This window comes from Paramisgurnus dabryanus, chromosome 22, assembly GCF_030506205.2.
Source record: "Paramisgurnus dabryanus chromosome 22, PD_genome_1.1, whole genome shotgun sequence".
NCBI classification, from domain to species: Eukaryota; Metazoa; Chordata; class Actinopteri; order Cypriniformes; family Cobitidae; genus Paramisgurnus; species Paramisgurnus dabryanus.
The window spans coordinates 26780067-26801919 of NC_133358.1; positions in this window are offsets into that span (position 1 = coordinate 26780067).

The window sequence follows — 21853 nt, forward strand, 5'->3', positions numbered from 1 at the left end:
ATATTGCTCATCAAGAAAATACATCTTGATTTAAGAACTTTTAGATATTTCTACTGAAAACAAGACAAAAATACTAAAAAATGATTTTCAAGAAAAAAAAATTATTAGTATTTTTGTCTTGTTTTCAGTAAAAATATCTACAAATTCTTAAATCAAGATGCTTTTTCTTGATGAGCAAAACAACCCAAGAAAATAAGTCTAGTTTTTCAACCAAAAATATCAAATTTAAGTGATTTTTTCATAAAACAAGCAAAAAAATCTGCGTTCAAGGTTTTTTTGCTTACCCCATTGGCAGATTTTTTGCTTGTTTTATGAACAAAATCACTTAAATTTGATATTTTTGGTCTAAAATGGTCAATTTTCTGGGTAAATTTAATCCAACAGCTGGTTCGTCCCTTTTTGACCTATAACCCTGGGTTGAAAATAACTAAGTGTCTGATATGGGCGTTCCATTCATTGTGATTTCAGTAATTGTTTTAGATATTCAGATGTCATTCAGATTACATGCAGACAGGGACGTGCACAGGAATTTTTAGGGGCAGTTGCTCTGACCTAAATAAAGGGCACCCCCCCAAACATTTTTTTTTTTTAAACTCACGGCCTATATGAAGGACTGAGAATAACAGGGTCTTTATTAAAATCAGCAAACATGTTTGCCTAATGCCTACCAAAAACATTGTAGCCTAGGCTGCTTGTCTGCAAGCTATGATAGCTGCTATCTGTCTGATTATTTAGGCTTAAACGTGGCAAACTCAGCCTAGATTCATGAAGATTTTAACAGAGGTTGAAAGAGTAGCCAAAAACTTTACTCAAGTAAAAGTACAAGTAACTAACTAAATAATTACTCAAGTAGAAGTAAAAAGTATGCAATGAAAATAATACTCAAGTAGCGAGTTACTAGTTACTCATGAAAAAATAAATCTAGATATACACGCGCAAACACACACACAATACAGTGCCCTCCATAAGTATCAGAACTGTAAAGACAAGATTTTTCTGTTTGCTGTGGAGACCAGAAATTGGTAAGATAAATATCAGTATGTCAGAAGTTTAGAATGTCACATTTTATTAACCTTTGTTTATGTTTCAACACATACATGCTTTAACAACAAAGAACAACAGCATTAAATGCTGACGTATGTATGTTGTACACAAATGCACATAAGTGAATCAAACTGATCCTACACATTTTATGCTTTTCATGTTTAAACAATCAGGACACAGTTAAGTGACCATTAAAAAAAATTATGTGAAAGATTCTGTACTTTTGTCTCATGTTCATCTTTTAATGTTTAGACATTTCTTGACTCCACAACAAACAGAAGAAAACTTATGAAGGGCACTTGTACAGTATATGTAAAACTGCAACATACACAAACAGTACAGAAAAAAGAATACAAACACAGAATAGACAAGCATTACAAATTAACAAATTAACTCTAGTCTCAATGTTGATGTAGCTTATAGCTGAAATATCAGACAAGTAAACTGACAACAGTTTGCATATGTATAAAGTTAAAATCTCCTAAGACGGTCTGAGGACATTGACAGTGTACACTTACATAAAAATGATTTTAGACAAATCTCATGTTTTCTTACGTTGTCATGTCACGTGTGTTTTGTGAGAATCACTTACATCATACAGGACAGACAATCATCAGACGTCAATCATCGATGAATTTTCTTCAATCTGTGCTACAATGCTTCTGAGGGTTGCACGCGTTTAACTGTGTCTGACGACGAACAGGTCGCGTGTATGTAATGGCGGGTACATGTGTGAAGTTTTGCTTTTTGTTAAAAGATTGGTAAATTCATTTCCACATCACCCAACACTGGTTATATTCTGCGTGCTTATAGGTTATGAGTAAAACAGCTTCGAACGATTCCGTTTTTGCAGCGATCTGAACAATTCATTCAAACTGATTCGCGAACCAAATTAAAACGTTTGGCCCATTCGCTTTGTAAAGAATCGACTCAAAAGACTCATTTATTTGCAACACTTTGTAAGGAATCGACTCAAACGAGTCATTAATTCGCGAATGCGCCAGAAACACAAGATAGCAATTTAAAAATAAAATACAAATTTCGTAATTAATTAAAATACAGTAACGAAGTAACGCTGCATAGTGTAAACGAAGTAAAAGTACAATTTATTTTTTTCCACCTCGGAAGGGCAACTTGAGCCGAGAAGGGCATGTGGGCAGTTGCCCGGGCAACCTGAGCAACCCCCCTGTGCACGTCCCTGCATGCAGATGGTGGGGCGTGGAATAATCTCACACTCTGAGCTGTCAAAATAATGAAAAAAATGAGTCCACCATCTGTGAAACATAAAGAGAAAGAAACAACATGAGGGAATTACTTCCTCACAAAAATTCACATCACAATCTGGGAAGAGGTATCCTGGGACGGGCAGTACACAATTTCTACTTAGTGTCCAGTTCATCTTCACAAGGCACAGCACAAATGCCGATTACATGAATTCAACAAATAGCTGATTGCTATGGATTGACAGACAGACAATGTTTTAGTTACTGTAGATAGATTATGCATTTGGCAGACTCTTTCATCATCAATGTGTTTTACCTATAAAACCTCTGTGCTACTAACACACGCTTTACTAAATAAACCACAGACAAACAAAACAGGAACCATATCTGACATCACTTCCAATAATCAGATGATCCATGACATCCTGTCACTTTTTATTTGTGAGGTCACTTCTGGGACCTGTTGACCAAAACAAGCTGGGAAATATCATACCTGTGATTCTGTGCCCCGAAATAAACATGATCTTACCTTCAGAACATAACTAAGAGGGATCTGTCCTTGACCTTTACTGCATCAGTACCAAGTATCAGTACAGCTGTTGTTGCTACGGAGATGACTGAAGACGGACCCGCATTAGATTCCTTAGCCAGCCTCCATCCACATCTTATAGCCTAGGTGCATCTCACAAGAATATGCCCAGGTCACATTTAACCTCAATTTTTTTTATATAAATGCAAATGTTCGAATAACCCTTTTTTAGCAAGAGTGTATCATTAACTGGGCCACACCCTAACCCATCAAAACCATCTTGAACCAGTAAGAAAATTCAAGCTTTTCAGTGTGACCTTTTCTGTATGGTTTTCCTCCCGTCTGTGGCCTTTGCCACAAGCATACAGCGGAAAATACGTTTTTGCCAGCAAATATTCATGTGTCATTTGACCTTAATCGCTAGGCATAAATCTCCCAGCATGCACTTAATTTACATTTATGTGTCTGCTCCATCATATCACTTCCCAGCGGAGATGAAAACAGTTCAATTTGTTTCTCAGTGTCACTCGCTCGATTAATCTCGATTGTCAATCAATCTGCAGAAAGCACCCCATAAGCGAATGACAAATGTTTACATTTTCTCACGATAACTGAAATAGAGATGAGGTCAAATTGCTCAGTCGATGATTGACGGCTACCTCTCTCTCACCTCGTCCCTGCCTCCTATGTGTTACAGAGCCGGTAACTGATTCATCGAGTTGACATTATAGCTCAAAGCTGATGTGATCAGTATTGCAGGAAACAGAGGGTTTGACTCACTGTGCTAAAGGTCTGTTACCCAGAATCCCCTGCTGATTTCCTGAAGCCCGAGTCATCGCTCTATGACGCAAGTAATCAAATATAACAACGAAGAAAGAAAGAGATTGTAATGTCAGCGTGCTTTATACATTTTGCTCATCAGAAATAACAGCACTCAACATAACATCCAACAGAGAGCCATTAAACAGTAAATCACCTCATGCGGAGAAAGAGCAGAGGTAAATTGCTTTAAAAAACCAACGTAATTAATTTTGATGGCGCTGGCGATCGTTAATCTACCTGTGAAACAGAAATTACCACTATGATATATACCATTAAATTAGACTGAGCAGAGGGCTAAATGTTGTAGAAAGTCAATGATGAGACCTACGTTATGAGATGTTAAACTATTCGCGGCGCTTTCCCAGACAGGGTTTAAATTAATCTAGGATTAAACCTTAAGTTATATTAGGTTGTTTAAGTCGTATACCTTACAAAAAACATTACTGGTGTGCATCTTGAGACAAAACAATGGCACTGATATATGTTAAGATATGTCAGCTCAAATTGTTTTTAAATGCTGTGTGGATTACTTCTGTGAAGGTCGGGTGCACTTTTAGGGGTTTAAAGTCAGAATTTGTTCCCTGATTCCTTGTTTTGTACCGTTATAAGCTTGGAAAATCAAGAACATTTACTAAAATAACTCCAAGGGCCCTATTTTAACGATCTGAAACGCAAGTGTGAAGCGCAAAGCGCAAGTGACTTTGTGGGCAGATCTTGGGCGCTGTTGCTATTTTCCCGGCGTGAGAAATAACTCTTGCGCCGGACGCAAATCAATAAGGGGTTGGTCTGAAGTAGGTTCATTATTCATAGGTGTGGTTTGGGTGTAACCTCAAATAAACCAATCAGAACGTCATCCAACATTCCCTTTAAACACAAGTGCGCAAGTTCCATGGTGGGTTGCTGTTATTATGACGGATTTACCAGGCGCACGCCAGGAGCGGTTCACAGCCGAGGAGACCGACGTTCTTGTAAGAGCAGTCAAAGACAGAGAAGTTGTTTTGTATGGGGATGTGAGAAACCCGCCCAAATCAGCGTATGTTAAACAGGCGTGAGAGGAAATAGCCACAATTGTCTCATCAGCTGGCATCCCCATCGTTGCGCCAAGCGCTACAATGAGGTCAGGAGACGGGGGAATCCCAAGCTTTCCAGCATAAATCGGGCACGCCGTGTAACGAGAGGTGGATCTGCCTCTACACAGATCTGCGTCCACCCTCACCGCTGAAAGGGTTTGGGGGCTTTGAAATCGGACCCAAGAAACGCAAGCACTCCAACCCCAAAGTACACTTACAAATCAAGTTCATATACATTAAGGTTTCTTAAGAAAACATTTTAATTATTATTTACATAAAATAAACGTAATACAGCCACATAACAAACTTATGAAAATATTTTAATCGTTATTTGCATGAGAATTTTTTAACGCAGCCACACAATAAATCACCACAATGCTCACCACAACCCTTATCTCATGTGTTAATATTTTTTATTAACTGTTGCATCTGTGTAGATTAGATAAGCAAATTGTGTGCGCGTTGTGCACGCTATACATTATGGTCAAGCATGCGCCCTTAAAATAGCATAATGAACAACGCGCAACTCGCCACTGACTTTAGACTCGCCGGTGCAAAATACGAATGATACATGCGTCACTGACAAAGTCAATTGCGCTGGGTGCAAGATAGGGACCCAAATGTGCTTGTATAAAAGATGATGGGCACATGCATGTCAGATTGCTTGAGGGTGAGTAAATCACGGGGTAATTTTGATATTTGGCTGGAGTATCCCTTAATTTAATGAGTTAATAAAGGAACATAAACACGTGTTGTCATATCACACATTGATCACATCATTTTGTTCAGTGAAGAGGAACCTGTTGAATTTCTCAATCATCTCCATCCACATGAGGAACCGTCATGCGATGTTAAACCACAAGATGAGGAGTGTTGATTATTACATAATGCTGCATTGTTAAAGGAATATTCCATTTTCTTAAAAGAAAAATCCAGATAATTTACTCACCACCATGTCATCCAAAATGTTGATATCTTTCTTTGTTCCGTCGAGAAGAAATTATGTTTTTTGAGGAAAACATTGCAGGATTTTTCTCATTTTAATGGACTTTAATAGAGCCCAACATTTAATACTTAACTCAACACTTAACAGTTTTTTTCAACGGAGTTTAAAAGGACTCTAAACGATCCCAAACGAGGCATAAGGGTCTTATCTAGCAAAACGATTGTCATTTTTGACAAGAAAAATAAAAAATATGCTCTTTTAAACCACAACTTTTCGTCTAGATCCGGTCGTGATACGTCAGCGTGACCCCACGCAATACGTCATGACGTCAAGAGGTCACAGAGGACGAACGCGAAACTCCGCCCCAGTGTTTACAAGTGTGGAGAAAGAGGACCGCTCCTACGTTGTTGTATGTCAACTGATACTAATTAATATCTTTGTGTCAGTTTATTGTTGTGCGTTTTATATATGTAACACGTGACCTCCCTACGTCACTACGCATTTACGTTAGGTGACGCTGGACCAGACCTAGACGAAAAGTTGTGGTTTAAAAGAGCATATATTTTTTTTTCTTGTCAAAAATGACAATCGTTTCGCTAGATAAGACCCTTATGCCTCGTTTGGGATCGTTTATTGTCCTTTGAAACTCCGTTGAAAAAACTGTTAGGTGTTGAGTTAAGTATTAAATGTTGGGCTCTATTAAAGTCCATTAAAATTTGAAAAATCCTGCAATGTTTTCCTCAAGAAACATAATTTCTTCTCAACTGAACAAAGAAAGACATCAACATTTTGGATGACATGGTAGTGAGTAAATTATCTGGATTTTTCTTTTAAGAAAATGGAATATTCCTTTAATAAAGGCTTTCACAAAATGACCTTTTGGTTTTCGCACTGTAATGAGTGAAATGTTGCAGCTAGAGGGATTTCTGCATGAGACTGTGTTCCAGGATGTGGGTACGTCTCCCACACAATCTTATGGGAATACAGACGGTCCCATCTCCACGCATGAGGGGGTGGCTGTAGATGGTAGGACAGTGGCAAGAGGATGCCAATACTGGAGAGAGGGAGTGAACCAACAGCCTGTAATCTACACACAGACTGAAAAGACACCAAACGCCAACGTACACGGTCAAACACACTTGTGATAAACACATGCACCACCAACCTCTCAAATTAGCAGGAACGGCACAAACAAACTTACAGAACTGAACAACAACAGGAAGAAAAATAAACTGTGGCTGGTTCTTGTCTAAGGGCCAAATGTGTTTTGTTTTTAGAGGAATTTCAGGCGTTTAATTTGTACAGTACATGCTAAAACTGACTCCCTGTTAGTTTTTAGCCAAATAATAATATACAGTAGCATGCATCATTCAAGCAGAAGGCAATCGCAGAATGCACGGCAACAAGCCCACAATGTCTATCCCATATCACATACTTATGCACTATTATACATTATTATGCAATACATGTATGTATTAGTGTAAATAGTATTTTCACATTCCAACAAGAATAAGTGCACCTAAAGGTATCCGGATGGACCGAATAAATGAAGTGTGGAACGACAGACACTTCAAGCACTTAATATTCACATTAGATAATACTGACAAGTACACACACTGATTTTCATTGACTCGCATTGTGTCATGCATTTGACGTCATTTGTTCTTGTCTGGAAAACCGTGTCCGGTTAGTAAGAAAATGCCAAGTACTCCATTTGAGACGATACTAGCCATCTAAAGTACGCTTGGGAGAGTACATGGTGCATAGTGTATAGCAACTTCTGGGTTTTAACCGAAATGCATGTCATGCAATATCCACTTCTCGCTGCATGGTTGTAGAATTTTTTTTACTAAATATTACAATAAATATGTAAAGAAGAACCACCGGAAGCGTTTGATATTTTGAGCTTTCAGTCCTGAGGTGTATTTATTTTACACAGAGTTCCCACAACTTCAAATTCAAGGATCTTTCAAGGAGTTTCCAGGTCCAATACCCTCAAATTCAAGGACTAAATGTGGGGACACATTTCAAGTGAGAGCAAGGTTACATCGTGTTACCTTTTAAGATACATTGTTACAGTTCCCTTTTGAGGGAACTCGCGCTGTGTCACTGCGGTGACACTTTGGGGACGCTTTCAGGGGGTAAGTGCGTCTGAATGTGTATATCAAATTCAACCAATGGTGAGGCTTAACGACAACGACAGGGTGATGCGGAAGCCAGGAAGTATATCGCTATCTGAAATATTGCCAAAGATGGCGTTACAGGGACGCAGGAAGAATGGAAAGGGAGACGCAGCGTCTCATTCCCTTCTCAGGGAACAACAGTTACATACGTAACCAGAAATGTTTTCATGTGTCAAACACAATAATGCAAAAAAGCATTTTGGTATGAATCAACATTCACATACAGAAGATATAAACATTTAAAGCAAACAGTTTAGCACATGTGCAAGGCTAGAAATTTTATGATATTATCCTACACTACACTTTTTCCAGAAAACTTCTTGCATAAAATAGATTCAAGCAGTTTCAATGATCTGTATCTATGTATCAATCAATCATCAAAGGATTTTTTACAATCTTTGTAAATGGGAATGTCTGCTCTGTCTAGTCATGTGATACATTTTGAGCTTTGGGGTTTTTGAAAATTTTGTCATCATACTTAAAATATTCTTATATAAAGATACCAAAGGGTTAGATGAGTGTGAGATCACTGTAAGAAAATTGAAGGAGAGTAAGGAAGTGATAAATCCTAAAATAAGCAGAAGGATAGAGGGAGTGAGATATTAGGAGCGAGAGGAAAGCATATATCTCGAACTAAAACAACACTTATCATTACACTTAAGCACATGGAAGATAATATGATGAGAATCGCTCTTTTTTTAACACAAATGGCTTAATAAACATATTAAATGATGTCTGAAAAAATGTGAAATGCCGGTTGGTTTCTTTTATGTTTAGAGGACAAAACATCATCTCAATATAAGTAAGAAAGTAAAGGGAAAGTTCACATAATGATGCAGTGTGTGTTTGTGTGCTTTGGTTATCCATGTGACTGCTAATGGAGAGTGTAAAGTATCCTCCCTGAGGCTGTACACTACAGTAAAGTGACTTTAGAGAAATCTGCTCACACAGACCAACAATTTTCTACCCTGAATCTTCTTCTAATGAGGTCAGTATTAAAGGGACACTCAACTTTTTTAAAAATGGCTAATTTTCCAGCTCCCCTAGAGTTAAACATTTGATTTTTATAGTTTTGGAATCCATTCAGCTGATCTCCGGGTCTGGCGCTAGCACTTTTAGCATAGCTTAGCATAATCCATTAAATCTGATTAGACCATTAGCATCACGCTAAAAATAACCAAAGAGTTTCAATATTCTTCCTATTTAAAACTTGACTCTTCTGTAGTAACATCTTGTAGTAAGACCGACGGAAATGGCTAGGAACTATAGCTATTGAAAGGAACCAAGGGGACTATTTTCGGGCACTACGTAATATCATTGCACCTGCTGCAGCCATGTTACAGCAGCAAGTCTGTTTCTAGCCATATCTGCCTAGAAAATCGCAACTTTTAATTTTACGTCGGTCTTAGTACACAATGTAACTACAGAAGAGTCGAGTTTTAAATAGGAAAAATATTTGGTCATTTTTTAGCGCGATGCTAATGGTCTAATCAGATTCAATGAATTATGCTAAGCTATGCTAAAAATGGTACTGCCAGACCCGGAGATCAGCTGCATGGATTCCAAAACGATAAAAATCAAATGTTTAACTCTAGGGGAACTGGAAAAAGAGCATTTCGGGAAACAGAAAGGATCTGTGAAAGTTCCTTTATTGAGCCAAACAGCCTGACAAAGAACTCATTTGGAAACTTTAATTTTTTAAGAGTATATGTCTATAATTAATTGCGTAATTAAATGTGTGTGTGTGTGTGTGTGTGTGTGTGTGTGTGTGTGTGTGTGTGTGTGTGTGTGTGTGTGTGTGTGTGTGTGTGTGTGTGTTTAAGGGAATAAAACTCATCAATTACAATACGTAGGTTGTTGTGGTTGCCATGTCTCTCCAGAGAATCCAAAGGCACTTAATCTAATAAATTTAGACATTTGGCAGACTAGTTTGTCTGCATCGTGGTCTGCATCACAACCCAGCTCGTGGGGTATGCATATGCTTGTATATCTGTAAAGATGTAAAGCATTGCTTATGTGACCCTGGACCACGAAACCAGTCATAAGTCATATATGCAAATTTGTAGCAGTAGCCAACAATACATTATATGGGTTAAAATTATCGTTTTTATGCCAAAAATCATTAGGATATTAAGTAAAGATCATGTCCGTAGGATATTTTGTAATAATTTATCATTCACTATAAATATATTAAAAATCTATAATGTATGTTGCTATATGTCTATATGTGTTGCTAAGGACTTAATTTGGACAACTTTAAAGGCGACTTTCTCAATATTTTGATTATTTGCACCTTCAGATTTCAGATTTTCAAATAGTTGTACCTCAGCCAAACACTGTCCTATCCTAACACCCCATATCAATAGTAAGCTTATTTATTCAGCTTTTAGATGATGTATAAATCTCAATCAAAAGCACTTATGACTGGTTTTGTGGTTAAGAGTCACATATAATTAGCTGAAATAAATGACTATTTCTCATTGTGTAACACCTTGGTTCTATTTTTAACATAACAAATTGACGACTGGCGTTGAATTATACGAAAATAATGCACACCTGAGGTTGCAATGTGGCACACCGTGGGTGTGCATTATTTTGAAATCATTCAAGGGACTGGAGTGAATTATTCCTCTTATACAATGTTACCAAAAACATTGCTCTCGTGTCTATTTTTAAGACATTTTAAAGGTTAGGTGTGCAGTTTACAGAAAAATAATCCCATGGAACATTTCTCAGCCAATAAGAATAAAGCATTCAACAGGCCCGTGGTATAACATGACTTATTACACGGCTCTCTGGAATGCTTGATTCTGATTGGTCAGTTGAGACATTTGCAGGTTCGTTCTTTTCAAATAATAACCGCTCCAAAATAATAACGCATAGCCGGTACTACTTGCACGAGTAAAATCGCTCCGCGCAAATAAAGATCAATAAAGATTACTGTCTGTTTGGCGCCATCTTGTGACAAACACTCAACAACCACGACAAGACACAGACAGCTTACTGAGACTGAACTTTACAAAATAGAGCATGACAGCTACGAAGCCAACACACAAAAAAATACAGAATGGGCATTAAAACTTCTGTGCAAAAAATCTGTGCAAAGTTTCGCGGAAGGATAAAAATGTTAATTTAAAACAAATATGCCAATAAAATGTTTCAAATTCATATTCATGTCCAGTTTTTTTTCTTATGTGGCAAGTAGCCGTGTATTAAGCGGGATAATGTAGAGGCAGCCGGTAGTTATTGGGAAATAAGCCCCTTCAGTGTGATACAAGACCCTCCGCGAAGGGGCTTATTTCCCAATAACTACCGGCTGCCTCTACATTATCCCTTACTTAAAGACCATATTATGGGCATTTTTACAAGATGTAATATAAGTGTCTGCAGTTGCGGACAGTGACTTCTTTTTCGAGGACGCACAATGCAAAACTCATCATAACGTGTGTGGCTCGTCATTTCAAATTATGCGTTTGTCGCGTCATAAACTTATATGCATGAATGTGAGTCAGCCGCTGTGGGCGGGGCTTTAGCAGTGTGACATCACAAATTAAAAATGGCATGTCTATCGAGACTGCTATAGTTTAACCGGGATTAAAAAAGAAAAGGGTGGATTTTTTCATTGTAGGTTGGTTGTCTTCACACACTGCCAACACACATTTATGTCCAAACACCTTGTAAAAGTGGCTTTTGTATAACAAAATTTTCCATCATTTGCGCATTTGACAAGCTTTTGTAAAAAGCCACGATGTGGAGATAAGCATCCTTCATTCCTGGCGGTCGGACTTTCTTGAGCTGTTCAAAAGTATGTCATACAGAACTGTGAATGATTCACATTGAAAACACAGATGGTGCTTGCAGGGTTTTGCTTTTTTCTGCTTCCTAACAACACACAGTCCAAGTCTCCTTATACGGCTGTGAAATTTTTCGTCAGTGCCAGCAACAGAACCAAACAACACGTTTCTGGTGCCAGTTTTGACCGGTTTTGGGACGGTTTGCCCAGCATGCAGGCCAGAAAGGAACTGCTATTTCAGAGTAGCATTAAATAAACTAGAAATCAAGACCAGAATTGTACTGTCTTTGAAATGCTTTTTTTCTTTACTTTTATGCATCTGACAGATGCTTTTATCCAAACAGTATCCAGACTTCAAGTACCTTCAATCCATACATTTTATCAGTATGTGTGTCCAACACAAGCTCATGGCACTTTGTATGTTTTTATTTTATTTATTTATTTATTTTTTGAGGTGGCTAATTCAAATTAATTCGTATAACCAAATTCATGCTATTTAAAGATTAGTTTTTGCCCCAGTGACTTTGAATTAAGGGGCAGGGTTAGGGTTGGGGAGTATCACTTTAGTTTTTTTCTAATAATTGTTTTCGTATGATACTCGTAAAATAAAGTCGAATTACCTTGAGATCAAGTTGATGTGTTCCCTAGGAATCAAACCCATATCTTTTGCGTCGCTAATGTTCTACCAATTGTGCTACAGGAAAATAACTTAATTTACATTTAACATTTATCAGTGGTTACAGGGTGGTGAATGTGGTTTGTCCTGGGATCAATATCACCATTGGTCCTGAAACAACAATCTGTCAACATCTATCAGATTGTTTGGTAAGGTTTGGGGTTAGATCCATGCATCTCTTAGCGCATACAGTACTGTAAGTATGTAGGGAACACAACGGTTTGATAAGAATATAAGCTTCAAAATTTAGGCCTATATGCTGTAAAAAAATCCTTGTTGAACTTTCATTTTTACTTGTCATGCTTATTCAGGGCTGGCGTCAAGGGGGGCATTCACAGGCAGTGCCCCCTCAAACAGGTTGTTGTGCCCCCCTACAAGGTTTTTTATTAATTTAATGTATATCAAGAATAATTAAAATAAATTAAACATTGAATGTTTCATGACATGTAATGTAATCAAATGAGGAAAATATAGTTGATATATGTTTTCTTTAATTAAAATAGACCAGTTTCTCTGATTGGATGTATTGCCGCGTCTCACCCGTCTTACGTCTTTAGCATATTTGTGACTTGATACTAGCAAAGTGTTTTTTCGCTGCATTTTATGTATTGTGTAAAATATGGATATTAGAACATTTAGAACGAACCAGCACCGCCTGCTTCATCTGACTTCACGCAAACACAGACTGGCTCAAACTCAGAGATTAGAGGTCGAGATGGAATTTACAAATCTACAGGACTCTGTTTTAAGGAAGTTTCATGTTCGTACACGCCGTCTTCAGCTATTTTTAAGGTAAGTTAGCGTTGTTTTAAATTACGTAAGCTTAAATGTGAAGTGTGGCTATAGAGCGTTAACAGCATTGCTACGTGATTATGGTAAACCGGCTTTTTTAAAGCTAGGACGCTGTGTGCACTGCGCTATGAAACCCATTCATTTCAATGGCTTGTGCCGCGCGAGGGCGGTTCGTTGTTGCGTTGAGCAAAGTGCTAGCGCAGCAGAGCTCAGCTTGCGGTCATGCCGCGGTCGAAGTTCAATAGTTTTGCGCATAGTCTTTTGCACTTTATACGGGAAATGAGCTGACAGTCTCTACCAGTTGTATGAGTGTGTGCTTATACTGTATTTGTTGTTTTAATGTCTTGTTGTTGCAAGTTATTGTTGCTATTGCATGCCCCCCCCCGTTGGAAGCCAAATGCCCCCCTGTTAGTTATGGTCTGGCGCCAGCTCTGTGCTTATTGGTGTATTATGGATGTATCATGGAATTTCTCTTTTTTGTGGGTTTTTTGTTAACTATTGTTATTGCTGTATCATTAATGCCCTCTTTATTTTAATATATGTTAACTTAATGGTATTGAATTATAGCCAAGTTGCAAATTCAAGCATTAGGACTGTTTTGGGAGGGGGTTGTCACTGGGGGGAAATAATGTTGATTCTGTACAGAAAGTTTGTATTTTCTGAAAAGTATTTGAGAATCAATAAAAATATTTAATCATAAAGGAAAAACAAATTTTTATTTTTTATTTTTTTATTTTAACTTTCTTGACTAGTGACAAGTTGCTATAAATTATAAAAATAAACTTTAGTTGAAATTTAAGGTGTTTTTTTCACTTAAAGGGGACATTTCACAAAGCTTTTTTAAGATGCCAAATAAGAATATGTATGTGAAGTTTTAGCTTTAAAATATCATATAGATAATTTATTATAACGTTAAAATTGCAGTTCCTTTTAAAAATGTGCAGTTTTTGGGTGTGTCCTTTAAAATGCAAATGAGCTGATCTCTGCACTAAATGGTTTTTTTTCACATGCTTGCAGAGAATGGTTTACCAAAACTAAGTTACTGGGTTGATCTTTTTTACATTTTCTAGGTTGATAGAAGCACTTGGGACCCAATTATAACACTTAAACATGAAAAAAGTCAGATTTTGTGATATGTCCGTCCCCTTTAAATTGAGGAAATTTAGTTAGAAAAAAAATTCAGCGGTTAACAATTGAAGTAATTTTTTCAGTTAATCCAACTTTTACTTTTAGTAGTCATTGTTTTGTTATTGACACCGTTCTAGTTTCTCTCCACATACTGTAACCCTTTGCCAGTTTTGACCACTTCCTGGACAACTAGCCCTCCACCTTGCTTGGTTTTCGTCCTTACAAGACCTGTCACACATAAATCAGCGTTTATTAACTGAACCAGTTCTTTTTTACAACTGCACTCTGCATACATTTTTATATAGCTTTATACATATAAATCATCTGCAAGCAATACAGCATTTAATTGAACTTTGAGGGCTGCTATAAAAGCCAGGGGAAATACAAATCTAACTGCTCTTTTCGGAAACCTGCACATTTCTCTAACCTGTCAGATAGGACCACTTTTAATGGAGACCCATCATGCTCTGCATTCTCAGCCCTGATTCGAGAGTCGATTGCAGATTTAAACGGCGGCGAAAAAAGTGGTAGGAAGCATGAATCAGCTGCCGCCCGGTCTTACATCTCCAGCTGTCTGGCCGTGCGTTAGGATCTTGGACCCGACGCACTGCTGATCTTTTTTGCTCAATAGTGCTACTGCTGAGACACCAGTCTGCCGGAGATCAATGAAGATCAGAGTATCTGACAATTACTCAGAAATAGGCAGCTGTAGCCGGTCTATCCTGCTCACCCAGGTGTTTATGTTCATCTGACTATGAGGATAAAATCAGATTAGACAGTAAATTTTGTCAGACCTTGCTGTTTTATCGGTGAATAGATGGGCAATAACTGTCTGCTCTCTGCATTGTGATAATAAGATACGAAAGCAGTATCTACAAAGGATGACTGCAACAGAATGAATGTTGACGATTGTTTCCTCTACATTTACACATTTGGCAGAGGCTCATCGGTGTACTTTTCTTTAATTTATATGTAATCTAATCCCTAACTTTTGTGTTGCTAATGCAATGCTTGACTCATTGAGCCAAATGAACACCATGTCCCACCCTGACATCACAAGTGGTGCTGGTCAACGTTTTTTATTTATATTTTGTGTATATATTTCCCGTATTTTCTGTTTGTATCTCAATAAAACAAGTGAAAAGTAAACGTGGATGGTCATGAAAACAAAGACTTTTTCGAAATAAAAATGTATATTAGTACCTCAGAGGTACATATTGGTCAGTTCCTCTGGAAAAACATGATTATGCGATCGCATGATGTTGCTAGTATATTTAGGCGGGGCCGCATTTTTTTCAAACACGCCGCACTTTTGCACCATAAATTGCAGATTTCCGTGCACAAAATATGCGGGGCTTGCATGATTTCATAATCCCCGCATTTTCGTAGCAAAGTCACATCTTTTTGCAAGTTCCGCAGTTTTTGCAAGTTCCTGCAATTTTGTAGCAAAAATCACATATATCTTAGCAGAAAGTTGAAAAATGTTGCATTTACTTTACACAAGCGCAGCCATGTCCCCTGTTGCCATGGGAACGTTATGAAGTGACGTGATGATGTGACATGAACATCATAAAAAATCTGCAAAAGCTGCAAACAGTTCCTGCAAAAAGTTCCTGCAATTTTTGCAAGTTCCCACAATTTCATTGCATAAAATTGCATAAATATCCTGCATTTTCCATCGCATTTTTTAAGAAAACATGCCGCAAGATCGAGTATTTTTGCCCGCAACAATCACCAAAAAACGTTTCGTTTTTCTGAAAGAACTTGTTGGTACTAAATGTGTGACAATTTTTTTAACTATGCAGTAAAGTGAGAAACACAAGTACAGACCGCAAAAATGACCGATTAGTCATAAGAGTAAATGGTTTGACTCTTTGTGTGGGTTGAGGATAGAGAATTTTCAAAAGTGTGATCTGAGGGAGTAGGAAATAAACTAACAAGATCTAAGAAGTGGAAACTCGACAGGACCCTCTCAGCGTCGGAAACGGTAACACGGTAAGGGTAAGACTTTTTCAAAATAAAAATTTATATTAGTACCTCAGAGGTACATATTGGTCAGTCCCTCCGTAAAAACGTGATCATGCGATCGCATGATTCAACGCATAATCAGCCAAAGTCCGCATATTTATGCGGGGGCTGCATTTTCTAAAAAATACTGCACTTTCGCAGCATAAATTGCACATTTCCGTGCGCAAAATATGCGGGGCTTGCATGATTTCATAATCTCCGCATTTTCGTAGCAAAAATCACATATATCTTAGCAGAAAGCTGAAATTTTTTTGCATTTACTTCACACAAGCGCAGACATGTCCCCTGTTGCCATGGGAACGTTATGAAGTGATGGGATGATGCGACGTAAACATCATTGAAAAGCTGCAAAAGGTCCAAACAGTTTTTGCAAGTTCCCGCAATTTTTGCAAGTTCCCGCATTTTTTGCAAGTTCCTGCAATTTTTGCAAGTTCCCGCAATTTCATTGCATAAAACTGCATAAATATCCCGCATATTCCATCACATTTTTTAAGAAAACGTGCCGCAAGATCAACGATTTTTGCCCGCAACAATCACAAAAAAACTCTTGGTACTAAATGTGTGACAATTTTTTTAACTGTGTAGTAAAGTGAAAAACACAAGTACATACCGCAAAAATGACCGATTAGTCATAATTTGTTTGACTCTTTGTGTGGGCCGAGGATGGGGAATTTTCAAAAGAGTGATCTGAGGGAGTAGGAGATGAACTAAAAAGATCTAAGAAGTGGAAACTGGACAGGACGCATCTTGAGGCGTGGGAAACGGTAACACAGTGTTCTCCAAGAGATGATAAGTGAAAATGTTTTAAGTTGAGGCGCTGAGACACAAGCTATGGGCTCTTTAAAAGGATCCACTCCATCTGGTTTAGTAATGAAGCCAAAAGAATCTCAGACAGATGAAGATATGAAAGCTTATTAAAGCCTCCAGTTTAACATGACCAGACTGAAAGGGCAGTGAAAGGTTGTGTGAAGTACTAGTGGCTATAGAAGTTCATCCATATCAGAAGAGCTCATAAGTGCACTTTGGAGTAAAAGATGGAGACGAAAAAGCCTAATTTTTTCTTGTCTGGTCATATATTTGCTGTGGTTTCTTCCCTGCTGTTTCTGACAAATGAACTGAGCCCAGATTTGATGTAGCATTTTACCTCAAGCTACGATACATTACACGCAACATTTCGTCTCTTCTTTTGCTTTCAATAAAGACACAGGTTGTATTTTCTACTTGACAACATTCCTAAATGTATTCCATACATCAAATGGGATTAAAATAGCCCATTAACCAACGATAAAACACACTTCAGCTCTACAGAACTGTGTTAGTTTCGGCTAAAATGTAGACTCGTTTCCAACTCGAAAAGGGGATTGTGAAACATTTTGCTTTAAATGAAAATGGCCGGAGGATATTTCATCTGGCTCTGGAGAGCTCAGGCAAAGGAACAGAGATAATATTTCATTTCTTTTGGGACATTTTATAGATACACTCATCGTTCTTACGCTGACCTGAGTTTAAGCACATGGTCCAGCACAAGCGTCGTCCGGGTCGCCAGGCAGACCACCCGTAAATCAAAAAACTCTCGGCTCTGATTGGATGACTGGGTGGTGAGGTGTGCAGGTGAATGAAACTGCAGTGGTGAGATTTACTCAGGGATTATCTCAATCTGCTTCAGCCTTATGCAGAACTGTAATCACACATGTGAATGATCTTATCAGCTCTCCACAGGGATGATGCAGAAGAAAAATGGTCCAATAATGGTCCCAAGCTATCACTGGGGCAGTAGTACCCTTCAAAAAGGTCCTAAATGTACCATTTAGGTACAAATATGTATACATTTGGTACCATTATGTACCTTTAAGTAGAAATATGCACTCTTTAGTTGCAAAGGTGTACTTTTTGAAAGGGTGTCACCGGATTGACAGTCTGTAATATTGGCCATGTTAACTCGTACAGTACCTGCAGGTCTGATGTCCTTGCTTTCACTAAAGTACACAAGATGTTTTTTTCTCAGATCATAAATCATCAGGTTTTTGCACAAACTTGTGAAGTCCATCATTGCAACAGCATGCTGTTATTATTACAGAATGGTGAAATACCAAATATTGAGAAATTTTACTCAAGCTGCAGATATTGTTATTTAATGGGATACTCCAGCCAAATATAAAAATGACCTCATGATTTACTCAACCTCAAGCAATCCGATATACAGTACATATGTCCATGACCTTTCAGATGAACACATTTGAAATAATTTTAGTAAATGTTCTTGCTTTTCCAATATTTAAATGGTAGAACCCTGCTGAAAAAAAACAATAAAACCATTACAGAAAATTCTAATGGTTTTATTGGGAATTTTATTGGTTCTTATGAAATATGGCCCAAAACACACTACAGTGTATTAGTTTTTGTTGGTCTCTAATGGTATGTATTGGTTCTATGTATTGGTTCTAATGGAATATGGCCCAAAACACACTACAGTGTAGTGGTTTTAATGGTAAAAGCTAATGGTTCCTATTGGTATTTTAATGTAAACCATTAGAATTTTCTGTAATGGTTTTATTGTTTTTATCAGCAGGGTTAAAACTAGGATCAGGGAACAACCACCCTACTTAAAAGTTTTAGCTCGTCTTCCAGCTAGATTTTAGCTGGTGTAGCAAGTTGGTCTAGCTATGTTTTGGTCAGTTTTAAGCTGGACTAGTAAGGCTGGAAAATCAGATGACCCTCCAACTTGACCAGCTTTGCCAGGCTGGGAGGACCACCTTAAACCAGCTACCAGCTTATGCTGGTCTTAGCTGGATTTTTCAGCATATGTTGTGTTTTGGTGCTGGTATGCTGGTGACCACCAGCTAAACCAGCATAGACCAGCATAATTCCCATGCTGGTCCATGCTGGTTTAATGCTGTTTTTTTCAGCAGGGCTGACTTTAAACCCACAAAAATTGCATTTATTCTTCACAGAAGTAATCCAGACGGCTCCAAGGGGTTAATAAACGTCTTCTGTGGGTAATCGGTGCAATTTGTATCCAGATTTCAAACTTTATAAACTCTAATAACTAGCTTCCGGTAATGACGCGTGAGTCCAAGATGGCTACTGGAAGCTTGTTATTATAGTTTAAAAAGTTTAAAATATGGATATTTTTCTTACCAAATCACATCAATTACCCACAGACGATCCTTTACTAACCTCTTACAGACGTGTGGATTACTTCTGTAAATGATGTGTGCAATTTTTTTGGGCTTGTTTCCTGAAGTTGTCCCAAGTTGCTTCCTGATCCCTGTTTATTCCCATTATAAGCCAAGACATTTCTAAAATAACTCCAAATGTGTTCGTCTGAAAAATTATGGATATGTGTATCTCAGATTGCTTGAGGGTGAGTAAATCATTTTACTCAAGCAGCTAATATTGTTATTTAATGGGATACTCCAGCCAAATATAAAATTAGGCTACCTCATGATTTACTCCCCCTCTAGCAATCTGAGATCCACATGTCCATGACCTTTCAGACGAACACATTTGAAATATTTTAGTAAATGTCCTGGATTGTTCAGTAGGGTACTGACCCCCAAAAACTGCATTCATTATTCACAGAAGTAATCCACACAGCTCCAAGGGGTTAATAAATGTCTTCTGTGGGTAATTGGTGCAATTTTGTATCCAGATTTCAACTTTATAAACTCTAATGCTGCATTCAGACCAGCCTCTGTAGAGGCGTCAAGCGCGAGTGATTTCAATGTTAGGTCAATGTGAAGACGCATTGTGCGTCTGAAGGTCTCGCAGCGCGAATGGGGCGTTTTGCGTGGCGTGGTAGACGCAATTCCACCTCGTTCGCATGTCTAGTTTGCGTGAATGACGCGAATTGAGCGTTGCCGCGGGAAAGGCGCGAGTTAATAAATTTGAACTTTGCCGGAAAAATGCGCCGCGTTAACCAATCAGGAGCATGCTCTAGTAGTGACGTTATTACAGAAAGCGAGCGGAGTTGCAGAAGCCCCTCCCATGACGCAAATTTCCATCAGAATGTCTTGATGACTAGAATTTCACGTGCGGCTTTCGCGCGTGAATGAAGCGAGTAAACTCAAAATGTACAAGCGGCAAACTAGACGCGGTAGACGTGAATTTTACGCCTCAGACGCGGCTGGTGTGAACCCACGGTGAAAACTAGCTTCTGGCAATGACGCGTGAGTCCAAGATAGCTCCTGGAAGCTAGTAATTATAGTTTATAAAGTTTAAAATATGGATGTTTTTCTTACCAAATCACATCAATTACCTGCAGACGACCTTTATTAACCCATTGGTGCCCTTTTTGGGGTTTCAAAGGCAGAAGTTGTGTCCTGATCCCTGTTTATTCCCATTATAAACTAGGACATTTAGTAAAATAACTCTAAATGTGTTTGTCTGAAAAATGATGGATGTATGTATCTTAGATTGCTTGAGGGTGAGTAAATCATGATGTAATTTTGATATTTGGCTTGAGTATCACTTTAAACTGCTGATATGAGGACTTTACAGATGACAGGGTAACTAACACCAAGCTGCCATTGTAGTAGGTTTTCTAATAGGCTATTCATATTCTTCCTCTAAATAGTTAGTATTTGTTGTTTGAATGACGGAAGTACTTGCGTTTGCCGGAATTACATTTAATCAGAACTTAAAGGCGGGGTGCATGATCTCTGAAAGCTAATGTTGACATTTGAAATCACCTAAACAAACATGCCCCTATACACCAATAGAATCTGGACCTTTTTTTGATACACACGCCCACACAGATGCAACCCAGACACGCCCCTTACTGCTGATTGGCTACAAGTGTGTTTTGGTAGTCGCCTCGACTCACAAAAATCACGCACCCCCCCCCCTTTAACGGCAAATACTGAATACCTCAATATTGTAAATGTAATTTACATGTTATTCAGCTGTCAAATTTCAGCACACTCACCTTTTTTAAAACACATCCTCACTGAAAATGTAAGTCAGCACAGAAGGCAGAGAGGATGAACATCCTGTTTGCTTTCTGTGAAAGGGCACAATAATGTTAATCAGATGTTAATGAGAGAAGCTGGCAGTCCAGTCAGTCCCCTCCCACACCGCTGTGTCATTGGATGAAACCCAGTTAACAATGCCAATAAACCAAACACCACACAAATCTTCTGTCAGCTTTACAGTTTACATTCAGTGCAAAATAACAGCTTTATTTATGACTTATTAATGCATTTGATTCTGTTCTATTCTCATGTATTTTGCTATTATTGCTATTTTATTCAGTGCTTCTCTTCTGCTCTTTTCCGTTTCAATCACATCTGATTCCAATTTGTTCAATTTTATCGCTTGTGAGATGTATCATAGCCCTTCTGTAAGTGCCCACTTTCAATATCTCTGATGGATCTTGCTCTCTTTCTCTCTGCAGTTTTGCAGCCTCGGGGTCTGGCCACGCTCTGATTGGTTTTATTGGCAGTGGTTCAGGACCTGGATGTCGGCTTCCTGGTGTCTTTCATAATGAAGAAGGTTCGGCGCATAAATGATAGTGGAGCTATTTAATCTGGAGGAAAGCAAAGTGCCTCAATAAGTGTATCATTCTGTGTCAGAATGACAAGCGCTTATATATTTATCAGGACATTCAATGTGAGGTTC